Source organism: Mus caroli, unplaced genomic scaffold (genome assembly GCF_978045245.1).
Source record: "Mus caroli unplaced genomic scaffold, Mus_caroli_1 scaffold_4, whole genome shotgun sequence".
NCBI classification, from domain to species: domain Eukaryota; kingdom Metazoa; phylum Chordata; class Mammalia; order Rodentia; family Muridae; genus Mus; species Mus caroli.
The window spans coordinates 82,648,467-82,668,337 of NW_028227259.1; positions in this window are offsets into that span (position 1 = coordinate 82,648,467).

Consider the following 19,871-nt stretch of genomic DNA (forward strand, 5'->3'; position numbering starts at 1 on the left):
GATCTTACTACCCCTTTTTGTTCAATGTTGTCGGAGTCTTAGGTATGAGATTGTTGTTCTTTTAATGTGCCTGATACTTAAAATTTTGAAGAACTCATGTAAGTCATTGAACATATCTTAAAATTGGTGCTAGAAAGCCACATTTCAACTTGTAGCTACTGAATCTTGATCTCTGTCTCTCTTTGTGCTTTTATGTCTGTCCATCTCTCCCAGCTCTCCAGAGGCACATAGGAGTATACAGAGTGTCTGTAAAGACATTTTAAATCTATTCTTGAGAGTAATTTTCATATTCTCAAAATAAGCAATTTGAATGCTATACTTTCCCTGATTTGATTTTGTTTCCTCACAGAAATTACATCAGTTACTAAATTCTTTACACAAATAATCTTAACCCAAACCGATTTTTGTCTTTATACATACTGCTCTAAGAGTTTGAGATTAGGATACTAGTATTGATGGACCCTGACATCTGTCCTAATAAACCAAACCTGGGTAAGGATTTCATCACTGGAACTGGGGATAGATGAGATAGGGAAAGTAAAAATTCAACACAACAGACTTATTTTCCTTATGACTCACTCATATACAGGTGTCTCTACCTTATTTTTTCTCATTGACTTTTACTCTCATGTTAAACTAGCAGGATACATTTCTACATAAAAATTCCTTGCTCAGTTTTCTTTATTTCTTCTGTATATGCTTCCATGGCCAAATAATTCATGACATGGAAAAACGAGAATTGCAAAAATAAAAATAATGTTGCATTAAATGCAAGTCAGATATTCACACTGTTTATTTCTTCAAGTTTATCGGACCATAATATCATTATTCTTTCTATTCTTGCATCTTTAAAAACAAAACTAAGCATTGCCAATTAAACCTTGATAATCTATTAATGGTATCATTAATTTTTAAAGAGATGTTATGGTGATAACATAGGAAAATTAAATATGGAAATAATCAATTTTAACTTTGGGTCTCAGTCCTTGTCATGCTTTACAGATCTTACAATTTATAATGAAGCTCTGAGTTAAAAATCTCAGAATCTCAAAACTGACTCATAGAAAAGTCACAATTGACCAACAAATTTGTATGATCTTATAGACCATTGTCTCTTTGTAAGGGTCCACTTCTTAAGAAGTGTATTATTATGGACTATAGTGTGGCATGTCTGTATCCCAGTTCTCCAGATGCAGGAACAGGATGATCAGAGATCTAAGTCATCCTGGCAGTCAGAATGAGTTTTAAGTCTGATCTGGGCTACATGAGACCCTGTCTCAAAAGAAGAACAGAGTCTATTGTTGAGAATACCCTACTAGTGTACTCTTGTGGAAATGCTTTTCTAATGCTTAATAAATTCCTGTCTTGTATATCAAAATCACAGTGTCATGTAGTCAGTGGTGAGTGGAATAATGGAGGGAAGAGCTGCATTACATCATAACTGCTGTGAGAAAGCTACTGTCTCCCTACTTCAAGATCGCAATAACAGGTCTTTGTAACTTTTTATTCTATGAGCTTAATGTCTGATATAGCATTTATTGTTAATAGTTTCACAATGCTTTGATTCATTTTTAAAGACAATAATATAAACTACCATCATGATTTAAGAACTCACCCATGCAAGTTATATGCATAGTTAAATATACCATGAACTGACTTTCATGACATTAATATAAATTTACTTTTAAAATAATGAACCAGACATTATATACACTTTTATGACGGTTCATATTAAAGTTTAATAAAGTAACAATAAGTTATACACCTAAATAGATATTCATGTTTGCAAAATTATATCGAATAGTTACTATAATGCACAGCCTGTTCTAGGTGGCTTTTGGATACAACTTCATTTATTTTTTATAATACAAGTATAGGAATAGAATTGACATTTACATGCCAGTTTTTTAAAACATAATATGTAGGTTATAAGATTAACATTATTCTTCTGAAATGATTTTGTTCAAATAGAATCATTTATGTAATAATGAAATTGAATATAGTTCAAAACTGGTAAAAGCTCTTTGCAATTATTTCCTAGCTCAAAAGAAATGTGACACATTTCACACATGAGAAAAAGTTAAATGTTTTAAGAAGAGCCTAAAGAGATGGTCTAGCATTGGAGATCACTTGCTTTTCTTCCAAAGATGCCAATTCCAGCAGCCAAGAACATTGCTCACAAACATTTGTAACTCCTTTGCAAAATGAGCAGATGCCCATTTCTGACCTCTGCCTCTATAATTGTGTGATACATGCATTCATATACATATACATATACATCATATACATATACATATATAATATACACATATACACATGTATAAATATATATATATATGTATATATACTCATTAAAAAATGTCTATAAAAAGTCAATAAGAAAGAAATAAAAGTTTATTTTCCTGTTGCCAGTGGTAAGTAGATTTACACTCATAGGTATATCTTCATTTTCCTTGATGCTAGTTTTGTTTTTATCTGAATAGATGGTTAGAAAATTCAAATAAAAAAGGTATTTGGGAGTGTGGAAGAGGTAGGTAATAAAATTAAAATATTCATGATTAATTTATTTCTTCTGATATCAACATTTTTAAAAAGCTTAATGTATTTTATACTGATACAGCATAAGATTAACTTTCTGAGTTTTAATAAGAACCATTGCATGGAGAAGAATAGCTATGCACATAAGTAGTAGATATTTTTCACACACGCACACACACACACACACACACAGTTTTAAAAAAATACACTTTTTAGTGAAACTTTTCAGAAACCAAGAAAGCTATTCCTCACTTACTAAAGTCTTTGACAATTTAAGAGGAAAATTCAATAAATAAAATAAGAATATCTATCTCTGATCTTTAATTTTGTTGTCTTTTCACACTTCAGTGGTCTGGGTCTGCCTTTTGTAACATATGAAAATAGAAGCAGGAAGGAGAAGCAAAAGAGAAGTAGAAGGAAAGAAGAAAGGAAGGAAGGAAAAGCAAAAGGACAGATGGATGAAAGGAAAGAGGAAAGGAGGGTGGGAAAGAGGATTGGAGAGAAGGTAGACAGTCTCTGAAATTAATCCAAATATAAAATTACTTTTAATGGCACTCACACTGTTTTAAAAAGATATGATTATCATTAGCTGATTCAGTATTAATCAAATCATGACATTGATTACACTAAAATTTTGCTTTGAATTTGACTCCCATTAATATCACAACTCCATATTTTACACTGTTTTGTTGATTACAGTGGATACTTTTATTTTAGTCAAAACTTCATATTATTTCTTAATTAATAGCTTTTAAGACATCCAATTCTATAATTCATTTTCTTGTTTCTGCCAAGGACTGTTTGTGATACCCGAAATTATTAATTTGAATAAAGTTTTTACCAGAAGTCCTAAAGTATTCTTGGAGATGCATTCTTCAAAGATATGATTCGGAAAAAGTGAATTCTGATAAATGTAATCTGTCCCGAGCTATTGTTCTTGCCAGCAAGAACACACTCGGATGACCGGATTCTTCTGCAGCAAAAGCTTTATTGCTTCTTCTGGAGGGAAGACCCAGAACCCGGAAAATGGTGCTGCTTATATAGCCCTCAGCGTGGCATGTCAGCACCGGATTTGTTGCTCGCTCATTACCTCATTACTACGCCCCGAGATGGGCAGTGACTTGGCGTGAGTTCACTCTTGCACCTGTGCACAAGGCTTGTTTACTAGTTGGGCACAGTGGAGGCCAGTGCCATCTTATAATGGAGATTGCTCACGGCACAGCTCTCCACAGTAATCATTGGGTAATATATTCATAAACACATACATGCATGCTTACATACATACAAACAGACATACATGTGTCAGAGGAACAAACAAATTCTTATAATTCTTATATACTAAAATGTAACATAAAATAATTATATTTTATTAAAATGAAGTGTCTTATACTAATATGTCTTTCTCTTTCAAATCGTGAAGAGTCTGTTGAAACTATAATCATGCTGATTTTATTGACTACCCTCATGATTTCTGCATCCATGTAACCATGGTGATGCCTACCTAAGTCCTCAGTCTGGAAGTCTCTCTTATGCACCCTTATTTCAGTCTTATATCTCTGTGAGATTTTGTAAAGGGATCGAATTTAGTCTCTTGTACAATCATTAGAAAACCTTCTAGAGCAATCTGAATGAAAGAAATTAAAGTTTGTGTAGAACATGCAGTGTATGTCATGGCCTAGAACTACTCAGATAGAATTAAGAAGACTGCTTGTAATTGAAGTTCATGGTCAAGGAAGTCAGTAAACTTAGGTACTGTAGTAAACCAAACTGATACTTTTGGGGGGTAGTTTTTAGATTTTCCTTAAAGTATTTATTAATTATTTGTGAATTTCACTTAATATACACAGTGATCACACTTGCTTCCCATTTCTCCCCAGTCCACCCTCCCACCTTCTGTATATCCCAGAAAAGAAAGTAAACAAAGAACAAAAACAGAAACACAACCAAAAACATTAATTCTCATTTGTGTTGCCCATATACTCACTGGAGCATGGTCAAACTCCTAGTAACCAGCTCCTTAAAGAAAACTGAATCTTTCCCCTATCCCAACCCTGGCATAAGCTATCAGCTGTGAAGAGATTTCAAAGTACAGAACTTTTCTCAAAATTCTTGTTGAACCATATTCACTGGAACCTGAAACTGAATTCAACTTAAATAGCAAGGTGTCATATAGTTTACTAAGTTGATTAATCATTATTTTGCTCTACTTTTTTTTTCCTGTTTATTCTTCCAATGTTAGTACACATGTCAAAAATCCAAGTGTATTTTTATTTAAGGTTTGTTAGTTTGTTGAGTTTCCTACCATGTGTTTTAATCATATTCATCTTCTCCCCAGCTCTTCCCAGATACATGTCCTTTTGCATTACCACCAAGCTTTCTTCTTCCTCTATCACTGCCAAAGTTCCTGCCAGAGGATTATGAAACCTGTGGTATTTTACCGGAGCATGATCAAATTAATCAATACCCAGACCCTGAGAAAACTCTGTCTCCCTCTCCCAACAGCTAATAATTTCCAGTAGTTTATTAGGGTAAGGGTAGGATTATGTGACCAACTGTTTCTTGTGACTCCATAAAGACCCTTTGGGACTAGTGGTAAGAAGGTTCAGAGTCAACTGCACAGATTCCGGGGGTCAGGCAAGTGGAAAAAACACTCAGTTAATACAGGAGCTGGGCAAATCTTTACACCCACCATCTGGGCCCCATTGACCCATGATCACTTGCTCGATGTACTTGGAACCATCTGATTGGTTTTTCTTTTTTCTGGTCATGTACTTTGTTGTCATTTGCCTCTGGGTGTCAGACAGGTGTTATGATTATTAGGCATAGAAGCTAATATTACACATGCTTTAGCCACTGTGGGCTAGCAGTGCTGACTCATTCCTTTTATAACCAACTCCTGTCTTACAGCTGAAACTTGATTTGTCTTTAAGTTTGCACAGGTATTTTGTATGCTATTGCAAGCACCATGAGTTCACATATATAGGTGGCGTCTTCCATGTAGAAAACAATGTTTCTGTAGTTTTGTCCACTGCCTCTGACTCTTAGACTTTATCTCATCTTTATCCACAGTGATCATTGAGCATCAATAGTTGGGGAATTGTAGTATATATGTTCACTTTAGGGATATACATTCTATTTCTCTTAGACTATTAACCTTGTTCAGGAGTAGGTCTCCCTCCTATCATTATGTACTGCAAATAGAAGCTTGTCAATCAAGTTGTGATCTGTAGGTATGAGGATAAATCATTAGGAATTGGTTGAATATGTCATATAGTAGGCTTTTTCCTAATGCCCATGAATTATTTAGCCATAGGTTTCTAGATTGTTAATGGTGACACATGTGATTTCATATCTTAAATCTAATCAGAAAATAGTTGGTTGTACCTATAATGCAGATGCCACTATTCAACTAGTGGGTGTATCTTTCTTGGTCATTATTGTAGTCCAAGGGTTTATAGCAGAGCAATATTGAAGATTACTCTCCTTCTATAGTAGCATACATCAAACTTTCCAGCACATAGAAAGCTAGTAAAGACAGGTGAGGCTTCCGGTTATATACAAACTTCATTTGTCCATATTCTATGACTGACATATATGGTGTCATCAATAGGCTCTTATCATCAAATACCGAATTGTGAGAAATAGCATTAGTAATAGCCTGTATTGTTTGATGTTCTATAAAAACTCACCGACAAACACCTCAAAAAAATGTCATAGATTCCTTGCACTGGACATTTGTTGTTGTTGTTAGCCTCTAATGTCAAAGGGGAACATTGTGTTCCTCTGTTACAGAATACCTACATCTCACACCAGTAGTAGCTTTTCAGAGGTCTTTAATGAAAGTATTTAGTGTTATTTATCCCTGTTAGACTGTCATCTGTCTTACCTCTGTTTTCCCAGTCAGTTTTACTCTTTTCCTCCATTATTACATTTCTCAAACTCTTGTTCCTCTCAACTATTGCTCAAAAACAGGTTTTATTAAGTTTAACTGTTTAAATTACCTGATATATTCACTTCCCTTCAATAATTAACTTCCCAAGAGTCACAAGATGATTTTCAGTTGTTTCTTACTGAGCAGCATCTAGGAACACTTTAAATGGCATAATTTTCCCCATAGCTATTTAAAACCTAACAAGGTATATCCTATACAGATATGGAACCTGGATATTAGGCTGGCTCTCTTTTCCAAGCCATTTATACATTTTTTTATGCTATTAACGTTCAATCACTACCAATTTATAATATTTACAGAAGAGATGAATTTTCAACTCTGCTGTTAATGCAATACTCATATATGGTAGATACACATTATATAATCTCCGACTAAGTAAAGAGTGATACTTGGCATTAAACAGGGCAAAATCGTACTAAAATTGGTATGGATATGCATTTTATTTTAATGGAATAAGTATTTAATGTCTTGTATGGTTTTATAGTATCAGCTGTTATGACTAAATTGTTGAACATTTTAACTTGTTATGTTCTCACTTGACTCTTGTATTTAATAGTATTCTAAAGTTTTTGAAGGTATGTTATTATCATTCCAAGGAGAGAAGAATCACTGTACTCTTTTGCCGTTCACATGAGAATGTAGGAACTTCTCAGAGCTTAGAATTCTTCAAAGGGTAATAGGATATTGTTTGCTCAAGTCAAAAGGTATTTATAAGAGATTGTGTTCTGCTAATCATTTGACATGCCCTCCAACTCACAGAACCTCAGCTTTTATGGTGCTTGAGTCAACAGTTTTGTGTATGTCCGAGAATCCAATGGGCCACTCCAATTCTTTTTAGATGAAACAGAATGTTCCCACATATTTATAGGCATAAGTGTATTACTCATTTTCTTTACATTCCTTTGGTCGGTGATTTTTTTTTTTTAATATATGAAAAGAACAGCATGACCCCAACTTTAAAACTGAAATTTCCACTAATCTATAGTTATTCATGTAATATCACCCATGCTGGTGCAAACTTCAAATGAGTTTCCAACACATTCCATTTTAAAGGGACTTCATTTGCTTTCTTTCAATGGTTTCCTCCAGTGCTGCTCTCAGCTTGCATTATTCATATGCAACCACATGAATTGCTTTGAGTTCCAGCAGCAGAGATGTAAATCATAGGGCTGTTTTCTCTGGAACACTTCAGACTTAAGTTCTGCAACTGTACATTGAAAACTATCTTCAATTAATGTGATTTGTTTACTTCAAAAATTAACTATCTTATCCTGTCAATGCATAAACAGAAAACTTTAGCTGCATTCCACAGCAAAAAGAGTTCCTAAGTTTAGAAACTCTTGTGTGTGCATGTGTGTGTGTGTTGCTGCTGTTGTTGTTGTTGTTTTAACTCAATCTCAATATATGCTTAAATTGTTCCTTTCTCTGTTCTCCCATTTATGGCTAGACCACAAATGTCTATATTTGTAGATGTACAAATATATTATTTCACAGATTGCTATCTAATTTTACTTTTGAATAGGTACATTGTTCACAGCCATTCAAGGTCTTCATTTAAGTAGGTAAGAAATGAAAAAAAGAAACAAGAATTAATGAAAATGCCAATAAAAATCTTATTTCAATAGATCTTATTTCAATATAAAATTCAATTTATATTGAATATAAGATTCAATATAAATATCACAATAAAAGCAGAATTGTAGGATTGACATTACTGAACGTGTAACTGGAAATCTATGTTCTTATTTTCTAATATTTTATCAGTTGACACTCCTCAAATTGTTTGTAAAGAATATTGTAATGTCCCCTTCTGTATCATGAACTTTAGTCCACAGAAAGGAAGACTGCAGGTCAGTTCCAGCTCAGGGACCATGTCTGTGTCTGAAATGCCTGATATCCTCAGCAATAGGGATTTACCTTCTATCACTGAGAGCAAGCAATATCAACATCAAAATTAACATCAATATCATTAGAAGCAGTAGCAGTAAGAATAACAGTAGCAGTATCTATAGTCTAAGTTTTAGAAGTCTTTAGGACAGTCCTGACCAACAACTCATAGAAGATTTTTCATGCCTGATGTTGGGGTCTTTCTTGGAAGGACTTTGTTACTTGGACAGAACATTGTCGAACCTGATAGGAAAATTTGTGTGTGTGTGTGTGTGTGTGTGTGTGTGTGTTGTTGTTGTTGTTGTTGTACATGAAAACACATAATTTAAATATGCTATGGGTAATTTTAAGTAAGTAATATACAGTATAATAACTTTTGACATTTTTAGATGTCCTTACTCTTATATCAGCTTCCTGAGCCTTTCTCTTTTACTTAACTCCCTTCTATTCCTGAATTAGAGCACCTACTAATTTTTCCCTTTCCTCCCACATTATCACATTTAAGCTGATATCCCTTTCTCTGTTGCTCCCCTAATACCCCATTCCAGAAATGATCCCTTTTAATTTCCTGGTTTCTGGGCTTACTTGAAGATAATAGGAACTATGAGTCATGTATAAAGGAGAACATGGATCATTTGTTTATGGTCCTGTGTCACCCGATTCATTATGATTTTGCAGTTGCATACACTAACTTGCAAATTACATTATTTGATTTTTCCAGTATTCCATGTTGTGTTGTTGGATGTAGCAAACTGTCGTTATTGGGGGAATATTAGATTATTTTCTGTGAATGGAGCATCAATGAACAGGGTTGTCAAGTGCCTAGAATGTAGTTTGCTGAGTCTCCTGTCCATATTTTGAGTCATATGGTAGATTCATGTTTATACGTTTGAGATTTTTCCATGTTAATTTTCAAAATAGTTTGGTCAGTTTGGAATCAAACCAGTAGCAATGAGTGTTCCCTTTTCTCAGCGTCCCTTGTTACAAGCTTACAATGTAGGAAAATGACAACAATTCTAAAGATATTAGGCTATGGTGGCTATGAACCAAACAACAACTTTAGCATAATAAACGTAAGGATGGAGTTGTGGCTCAACCAGGCGATAAGCAACAGTTATTTAAGTGAGCTTACGAACCCTCTCAATAATAAAGTATGACATATTTAAGTTTTGATTGCAAATAATAAGCATAAAACTACTTTTATATGTTATACTCAATATTTTAAAAACATAGAGTCAACATTTAAATTAATTTTACACAAAACTAATTTTAAAGATTTAGAGGTAGTTAATCAAATATAAGATAATGACAACAGAATACTTTAAAAAGGAAAAATTGTACAGTATGGTCTCATAAAGATCTCCTGGTTTTTGTTTTTTTGTCTTATTTATACTTAGTTTAGGCAAATGCTCTACACCTGAACTACAAGTTACAAGCAACCATCTTTAAAATTTAACTGTCCTTATTAGTAAATTGACATGATTCAACTGTAAAAACAGCAAAACTCTCTCCCTTTCACCTCTATATGTGATTAGATGAGCAGACAGGCAGACAGATACCTAGATGACTGATGCATTCATAACATTATTTTCTACTAAAGGACATAAATGAAATTTAAAATTGTGGTGCTCTCCTACAATTTCAATCCAGCTGTGAAACATACTTAAAAAATTCATATAAAGCAGGAGGTGAAAAATTTAATATTTACTAATTATATTGTATAATGTTTTGCTTGTACCTAATCAAAACTTGAAAAAGTAAATTAGTATAAAAGGAAAACAAAAAATGGATATTCAAAGAGGGAATTACAGAAGGAATATTTCAGTTTTTAATATAAGTGAGATGTTTGTACAATAAGAATGAAAAAGCAAGGGACAGAAGACTTTTTTAATGTACAATCTTTCTAGGCAGCAATAAAGTTGTCCTGAAATTCAGTTGATGACTTTTTATTCAAGAACACAAACAACAATAACATTTTAACTTTCAAAATTTGCAACAATATGTTAAAAGATTGGCTGGTTACTGCCCCAAATCTCTTTTATAATACATTTTGATTCTTTACTCTTATTAGTGTGCAGCTACAATACTTTCTGATTCTGCCACTAGAAAAATGATCTGGAAGACTTATACTAGTGAGCATCGATGCTGATACTAGTATTTCAATGGATCATAATTTTGTTGAGAGTTATTCTTCTTATCAAACTATTGGATGAAAGAAGACATAAGAATTAACATGCTGACATACTCAGCTATGCTAGTCAGCCTAGTATCAAACGTTTTGAAGAAAGTATTTTCATTGATATATGAGTCACAAAAATAATGTTATGACTAATAAAATCTCATTTAAATAAGTAAAAGAATGAAGAGATAATATATTAGAATCTGAATATTTTCTGTATTAGTGCATGTATTGTGTATTTGCTTATCTAATTCTATATTGAGACACTAGGCTACTTGAAGTTTAGGTAAATGGCAGTAATAAGGCTTCCTCATTCCTGACATCTACAGGCATAGGTAGCCAGATATGTTTACAATACCAGTTTTGAACTTCCTCCCATTAGCTAGGCCTTACCTCAAATTAGACATGTATATATTATATACCAAGATATAAGACCCACTATGGTACCGTTGGAAATATTTCTATGAGCCAATCATTGTTTTTTGTTTGTTTGTTTGTTTGTTTTTTGTTTGCTTTTTTCCCATATGTTTTACAGCTAGGTATGATTTTAAATTTATCTTCTTGTGATTCTCATGGTACGACCTGAATTATCAAATGGAATCTCAAAGAGGATACTTGAAGATCAGTTGCTGGTAAAGTATTCCTAGTCTTATTTTCAATGTCTGTGGTGTCTTCAGTGATAGGGTCTTACCTTTGACTTCTGGAAAGCAACCAAGGGAAGCAAAACTAGGTCACATTGTTCTGAGAGATACTTGTATTCCCTTGACAGTAAAGTCAATAGGGTGTTTCCCATAGCTTCCACTGTGCTTTTCTTTGAACATATTCATACTTCTTTGCACATATTCATTTTATATGGCTCTTGGGAGAAGCACCACTTCTCTGAGTACAGGCTTATAAAAAGGATTTCCTACTGATATTTTAAACATCCTTAATGTTATTTATCTCTTTCCCCCATTTTCCCATACATTCCCTTTTCTTCTCTCTCTCTCTCCCCAATTAAAGTCTCTCTGCAAATTCTCAGCATCACTTTCACAAAACATGTTTTCTATTAATCTTTCTAGAGCAACCCCTCTTCCCCTCTCTCTAAATTCCCTTCCAACTCTCCTGGATTTTTTGTTTTATTTGACTTATATTCAAGTCTAAAGAGTCTCAGCTAGGAACCATAAATGAGATAAAACGTGTTGCTTTTGTCTTTATGGGTCTAGACTACCTCGTCTCAGGTAATACTTTCCAGTTCCATCCATTTACCTGCACATTTCTTCAATTCAACTCGTGACACAGATGAGTAAAATTGCAAGTGCACCACATATCCATTTTTATAGTCATCAGGTGAAAAATATATGGGTGGCTTGCATTTCTTAGCTCCTGTGAATGGATGTAATTTCAGTCATTTGCCCAAAATTAAGAGATTTAACTCGTGATCTGGATTTGAATCCTAGTCCACTGTGATAATGTGATAGGAAGCTCTTCAATCTGTCATCACTGTGGTTTCCTTGTATATAAATAAGATGGCACTGGTAAACCAAAAGCAGTGTTTCTGTTAACCTAACATAACAGATAGTAAGGTAATTCAACTCCATTGCCCAGAAGTTATGTATCATTACTATTTTTAAGATGTTATTGTTGTTAAAACTAGCTAGCTTCACAGCATTCATAATCTAATTGGAGGCAGAGGAGTAGAATACAAATTTTAAATGCAACAGGAAGGTCCCTATGAGAACAATGAAAATGGAAAAATGAATACACAACAAAAAACGAAAGAATCCACAGTGTGTCCTCATTATCCATTCATCCTCTGAATCACTGCAGACAGAAGCTGATGTACTAAACAAGATTTGCTATAGCATGGAAATAATCACTACGAAAGTGGTAGTTTATAAAACTGTTTTCTATTGAAACATCCCCCCCACACACACACACACAGCCACTTAACATTACCAAGTGTCTGTGCTCTCCTCCTGCAGTTCTTTATTGATCTCTATTCACTTACTGTAGTGTTTTGTAAACATTAATCAATAAAATGCAAATACAAAGCAAATTAATTGAAGAGTGAAAGTGCATGTCTTGCAAGAATCAGGGTCTCATTAAGTCAATAGAGTAATGTTTTTGGAGTATTCCAGTCACATGCAATACCATTTTCAAATGAAAATGGAATCGGGGTTAGTAAATGAAGAAGGAAATATGATAAACATTTTATTCAGCTCTAAAAAGATAGCAAATGTCAAATAACTATGGATTTAGGGTAGTCCCTAGTGAAACATGGTATTCTTTTTAAAAACTTCATTACAAAAGTATTTTCTCAGATGTTGTCTTAATATTTAAATGCTTAAAGAAGTATGTTGTCATTGAATTATAAAAGGTCTGAAAAGTCCCAGGCAAATAATGAATAGTTTACAATTAAATAAATGAAGAATTAGCATTGTTTTAGTTTAAAATTTTATTTGAATGCATCATACACAAGTATATTTTTTGCACAATTTCGACACCTCCTCTATTCTCCCCAACCCCTCCTGACTCATGAACTCTTCCTATAAAGTTATATATGACACATTAAGTCCAACTAGCATTAGCCACATATGCATATATTTCGAGAAAACCACATTGGATTAGGGTTTTGTCCCTGAAGAGAAGCTATTTTTCTTGGCTAAGCAGCACTGACTTACTATGGCTCTTTATAGGACTGAAGTCTTGTTGAATTTTCTCCCATCTATGTTACGATATAGACTGGTGTGCTTTTTATTGCTTTGGAGAGATATTTATATTGCAGCCTGGTTATGGCTGCAACATTCTGTCCAATCTAGAAAGCATTACATATTTGAAGTAGTTGTCCCTGTCCTTAGGTTCACATAGTCTGTAATGGTTTGTATGTGCTTGGTCCAGGTAGTGACATGATTAGAAGGTGTGGCACTGTTAGAGTAAGTAGGTGTGTTACTGTGAGTGTAGGCTATAAAATCCTCATAGCTGTCTGGAAGCCAGTATTCTGCTAGCAGCCTTTAGATGAAGATGTAGAGCTCTCAAATCCTCCTACACCATGCCTGCCTGGAAGCTGCCATGCTCCCACCATGACTATAATGGACTAGACCTCTGATCCTATAAGCCAGCCCCAATTAAATTTTGTCTTTTATAAGACTTGCCTTGGTCATGGTGTCTGTTCATAGCATTAAAACCCTGACTAAGACACAATTTTTCTGCTATCTTTTCCAGAGTCTCCAGAAATTCTACAGTGATTTGATATATTTGTCCTGCTTACACTAGGTATCTCACATTAACCTACTATCTATATTTAATAACTCCTGTCTGCTATAAAAGAATATTTTTGATCAAGAGTAAGAGTTGTATTTATTTGAGCATGAAGTATTTAGAAGATAGCTGGAAGCAATGCTACTTCAGAAAAATGGTAAACACAATAGGTTCTCCTCAAGAGGCCTATGACCAACCATGTTTGCTTGGCTATATTTATACTAGCAGCTATGAGTGCTTTATGATTAAGAAAATCTTCAGTGCTAATTACACAGCTGGATACCTTGCCCTTTATGCTAAACTTTAAACTGTAATTAATATTCAAATATAGAAAATTAGGTTCTTTGTTTCTGCCTGGTCCTTGCTGCTAAGGCAGATTCCTAGTTGGTCTGCTCCCTTGAAGATACCATATCTCGATCCATCCTAGAAGACCCTCTGCCCTCAGACCAGTCGGTAAGAAACGCCCCTCCCTCACGCCCCAGTCTCGGAGCTGCTGCTGGAAGCCTATTGGACTCGGGATCCATGACCCACCAAAACTCCCACCCTCCCGAATACCACTCCCCTACTGCCTCTTCCACCCCTTCTGCCTAATCCTTTCTGCTGGGGCAGATGCCTAGTTGTTCTGCTCTCACGAAGACACCATATTCTGATCCATCCTAGAGAACCTGCTGCACTCACAGCAGTTAAGGACCCACTACACTCAAAGAAGTTGGACCTGATTGCACTCAGAGCAGTTGAGGACCAACTGCACTCAGGGCAGTTGGACAACAGCTTGATTGAGCTACTGAAGACCCAACAGTCTGAAAACCTCCTAGGAGATCTACTGCTGCAAGGACAACAGATGAGCAGGTGCTTTGCCCCTGTGAAGAACCCACAGTTGGAAGGCTGCAAAGGTGGTCTGGTACAGCCAGAGCCCAAGGCCTAACAGGAAACCTGAAGCAACCCAAGGACAAAAGAGGCAGACTCCATACAGTCACTCAGACCAACAATCACCAGGGATATCTAAATGTAGAAATGCAAGGGCAAGACCATAAGCAACAGAAGCCAAAATATGTGGGTATCATCAGAACCCAGTTCTCCCACCACAGCAAGCCCTGAATGCAATACACCTGAAAATCTGAAGTATATCCTAAAATCTTATCTCATGAAGATTATACAGTCCTTTAAGTAGGATATCAATAACTCACTGAAAGAAATACAGGAAAACAGAGGAAAAAAGGTGAAAGACTTGAGTAAAGAAATCTAAGACCTAAAGGTATTAGTAGAAACAATAAAGAAAATACAAAGGGAGGCAAAACTGGAAATGGAAAACCTAGGAAAGAAGTCAGGAATTACAGATGTAACTATTACCAACAGAATACAAGATAGAGAAGAGAGAATCTGAGGTGTAGAAGATAAGGTAGAAGACATTGATACAACTGTTAAAGAAAATGCAAAATATAAAAATCTCCTAACCCAAAGCATCCATGGAATTCAGGATACAATGCAAGGACTAAATCTAGGAATAATTGGCATAGAGGAGAATGAAGATTACCAGCTCAGAAGATCTGAAAATGTCTTCAACAACATCATAGAAGAAAACTTCCCCAACCTAAAGAAAAAGATGGCCATAAAGGTACAAAAAGCCTATAGCACACCAAATGAATGGGACCAGAAAAGAAAAGTGCTTCACATAATTATAAAAATACTAATTGCACAGAACAATGAAAATATATTAAAAGCTGCAGGGGAAAAAAGGCCTAGTAACATGCAAAGGTAGACCTATCAGAATTACACCAGACTTCTCAACAGATACTATGAAAGCCAGAAGAGCTTGATCAGAGGTCATACAGACTCTAAGAGAAAACAAAGGCCAGTCCAGGCTACAATACCCAGCAAAACTCTCAACCAAAATAGCTGGAGAAAACAAAATATTCCAGGACAAAACCAAATTCAAACAGTATCTTTTTACCAACCCAGCATTACAGAGGATCCTGGACGGAAAACTCCAACACAAGGAAGATACGTGCACCAAAGAAAGAACAAGATATTAAGCATCTCACAACAAAGTCAAAAACAGAGAGCCACAAGCACATAAAACCACCTACAAAAACAAACATGTCAGGAAACAACAGTCATCTCTCTTTAATATCTCTGAATATTAATGGACTCAACTCACCAATAAAAAAGACATAAGCTAACAGACTGGATACAGAAACAAGATCCAGCATTTTACTGCATACAAGAAACACATGCCAATAACAAAGACAGAAACTACCTAGAGAACAACCATGGAAAAAGGTCTTCCAAGCAAATGGTCCCAGGAAACATGCAGGAATTGTCATTCTAATATTCAATAAAATAGAATTTCAACCAAAAATTATCAAGCGTAATGAAGAAAAATACTTCATATTCATCAAGGGGAAATACTAATAAGAGAGAGTCTCAATTCTGTACATCTATACCCTAAATGCAAGAGCACCCACATTCATAAAAGAAATTTTAGTAAAGCTCAAAACACACATTGAGCCACATGCAATAATAGTCGGAGACACCCGGGCAGTGGTGGCGCACGCCTTTAATCCCAGCACTTGGGAGGCAGAGGCAGGAGAATTTGTGAGTTCGAGACTAGCCTGGTCTACAGAGTGAGTTCCAGGACAGCCAAGGCTATACAGAGAAACCCTATCTTGAAAAACAAAAAACAAAACAAAACAACAACAACAAAAATAATAATAGTGGGAGACTTCAACATGCCACTCTCACCAATGGACAAGTCATTGAAACAAACTAAACAGAGACACAGTGAAACTAAGAGAGGTTATGAACCAAATGGATTTAAAAGATATATACAGAACATTTCACCCTAAAACAAAAGAATACATCTTCTTTTCATCAGCTCATGGTACTTTCTCCAAAACTGACCGTATAATTCATCATGAAACAACCCTCCACTGATACAAGAAGATTGAAATACCATGCATCCTATCAAATTACCATGGCCTAAGGCAGGTCTTCAAGAACAGCAAAAACTACAGAACACGTACATGGAAACGGAACAACTCTTTACTTAATGGTAACTTGGTCAAGGAAGAAATAAAGAAAGAAATTAAAGACCTCCTGGAATTTAATGAAAAGTTTGACACATCATACCAAAATTTATGGGATACAAAGAAAGCAGTGCTAAGAGGAAAGTTCATAGCACTAAGTGTTCTGGTAAAGAAACTGGAGTGATCTTACACTAACAACAGAAGATCACAACTGAGACCTCTAGAACAAAATGAAGCAAACTCACCCAGGAGCAGTAGAAGGCAGGAAATAGTCAAACTCAGGGCATAAAACAACAAAACAGAAACAAAGAAAACAATAGAAAAAATCAGCAAAAGCTGGTTATTTGAGAGAATGAAAAAGATAGATAAACCCCTAACCAAACTAACTAAATGGCTGAGAGGTAGTATTCAAAATCAGAATAGAAAAGGAAGATATAACAACAAAAATGGAGGAAATACAAAAAATTATCATATCCTACTATAAAAGCCTATACTCAGCAAAACTGGAAAATCTAGATGAAATGGATGGTTTTCTAGACAGATGCAACATACCAATGTTAAATCAATATCAGGTAAACTATCTAAACCGGCCCATATCACATAAGGAAATAGAAAAAAATCATTAAATACCTCCTAACCAAAAAAAAAAAAAAAAAAAAAAACAAACAAAAAAAAAAAACCCTGTGCCTGATGGATTTAGTGCAGAATTCTACCAGACCATCAAAGAAGACCTGATACCAATGTTCTTCAAACTATTCCATAAAATAGAAACAGAAGGAACACTACCTAACTCATTCTAAGAAGCCACAGTTACTCTGATATCTAAACCACACAAGGACCCAACCAAAAAAGAGAACATCAGACCAAAGTCGCTTATGAATATCAATGCAAAAACTCAATAAAATTCTTTCAAACCTAATCCAAGAACACATCAAAACCATCATTCATCATGGTCCTGTAGGTTTCATCCCAGGCATAAAAGGTTGGTTTAATATAAGAAAATCCACTAATGTGATCTACTATATAAACAAACTCAAAGAAAATAATCACATGATCGCCTCCTTAGATGCAGAAAAACCATTTGACAAAATATAAAACCCCTTCAAGTTAAAAATATTGGAGAGTTGATGAATTCAAGTCCCATGCCTAAACATAATAAAAGCAATATACTGCAAACCACTAAAGAAAATGGAGATACACTTGAAGCAATCCCTCTGAAATTGGGGACAAGGCAAGGATGCCCACTATCCTCAAATCTATTCAATATAGTACTCATAGTGTTAGCTAGAAAATAAGACAACAAAAAGAGATCAAGGGGATACAAATTGGTAAAGAAAAAAATAAAGGTATCACTATTTGGAAATGATATGATAGTATACATAAGCGTCCCCAAAAATTCTACCAGAGAACTTCTTTAGCTGATAAACAACTTCAGCAAAGTGGCCAGATATAAAATTAATTCAAAGAAATCAGAAGCCTTCCTTTATACAAATGATAAACAGACTGAGAAAGAAATTAGCCACAAATAATGTAAAATATCTTGGGGAAACTAACCAAACAAGTGAAAGCTTGTATGGCAATAACTTCAAGTCGCTCAAGAAAGAAATTATAGAAAATCTCAGAAAATGGAGAGATCTCCCTTATTCATGGATTGGCAGATTTACATAGTAAAAATGGCCATCTCACCAAAGGCAACCTATAGATTCAATGAAATCCCCATCATAATTCCAACACAATACTTCAAAGACATGGAAAGAGCAATTCTGGAAAAGAAAAAAAAAAAACAGAAAAGTGAAAACAATTCTTAACAATAAAAGAACAGCTCCAGGAATCACCATCCCTAACCTCAAACTTTACTGTGGAGCAAGAGTGATAAAAACTGCATGCTATTGGTACAGAGACAGACACATTATCAATGGAATAGACTTTAAGACCCAGAAATAAAACCACACATTTAGGGACACTTGATTTTTGACAAAGATGTCAAAAATGGAAAAAAGTAAGCATCTTCAATAAGTGGTGCTGCTCTAACTGGCTGTCTGTACTTAGAAGAATGAAAATAGGACCCATATTTGTTACCTCTCTAAAGCTCAGGTCCATGTGGATCAAGAACCTCAACAGAAAACCAGATCCACTGAATCTAATAGAAGAGAAAGTAGGAAAGATCCTTGAACTCATTGTCACAGGGGGATATGAAGAGGGCAACATCCTAAAAAGTACTCCAATGGCTCATACTGTAACATCAAGAGTTGATAAATGGGACCTCATGAAACTGGAAAGCTTCTGCAAAGCAAAGGACATAGTCAATAAGACAAATCGGCAACCTACAGATCGGGAAAAAAGTCTTCACTAACCCCACATCTGATAGAGGGCTAATATCCAAACTATATAAAGAACTCCAGAAGTTAATCACCAAAAAACCAAACAACCCAATCAAGAAATGGTGTATAGAAGTAAACCTAGAATTCACAACTGAAGAATCCCAAATGGCTGAGAAGCACCTAAAGAAATGTTCAAAGTTCTTAGTGATCAGAGAAATGCAGATCAAAACAACCCTGAGATACCACCTTATTACACCAATCAAAATGGTTAAGATGAAAACCTCAGGTGACAGCACATGCTGGAGAGGATGTGGTGAAAGAGGAACTCTCCTCCATTGCTGGTGTGATTGCAAACTGGTACAATCACTCTGGAAATCAATCTGGAGGTTCCTCACAGAATTGGAAATAGAACTACCTGAAGACCCAGCTACACCACTCTTTGGAATATACCCAAAAGATTTTCCATCATGCCATAGTGGCACTTGTTCTACTATGTTCATAGTGGCCTTATTTGTGATAGCCAGAAGCTGAAAACAACCTACATGTCCCATGACAGAAAAATGGATACAGAAAATGTGGTTCATTTACTCAATAGAATACTATTCAGCTATTAAGAAACTTTTGCAGGCAAATGGATGGAACTAGAAAATATCATCCTGACGGAGGTAACTCAGACCCCAGATGTCATGCATGGTACTCACTAATAAGTGAAAAAAATAAAGAACACC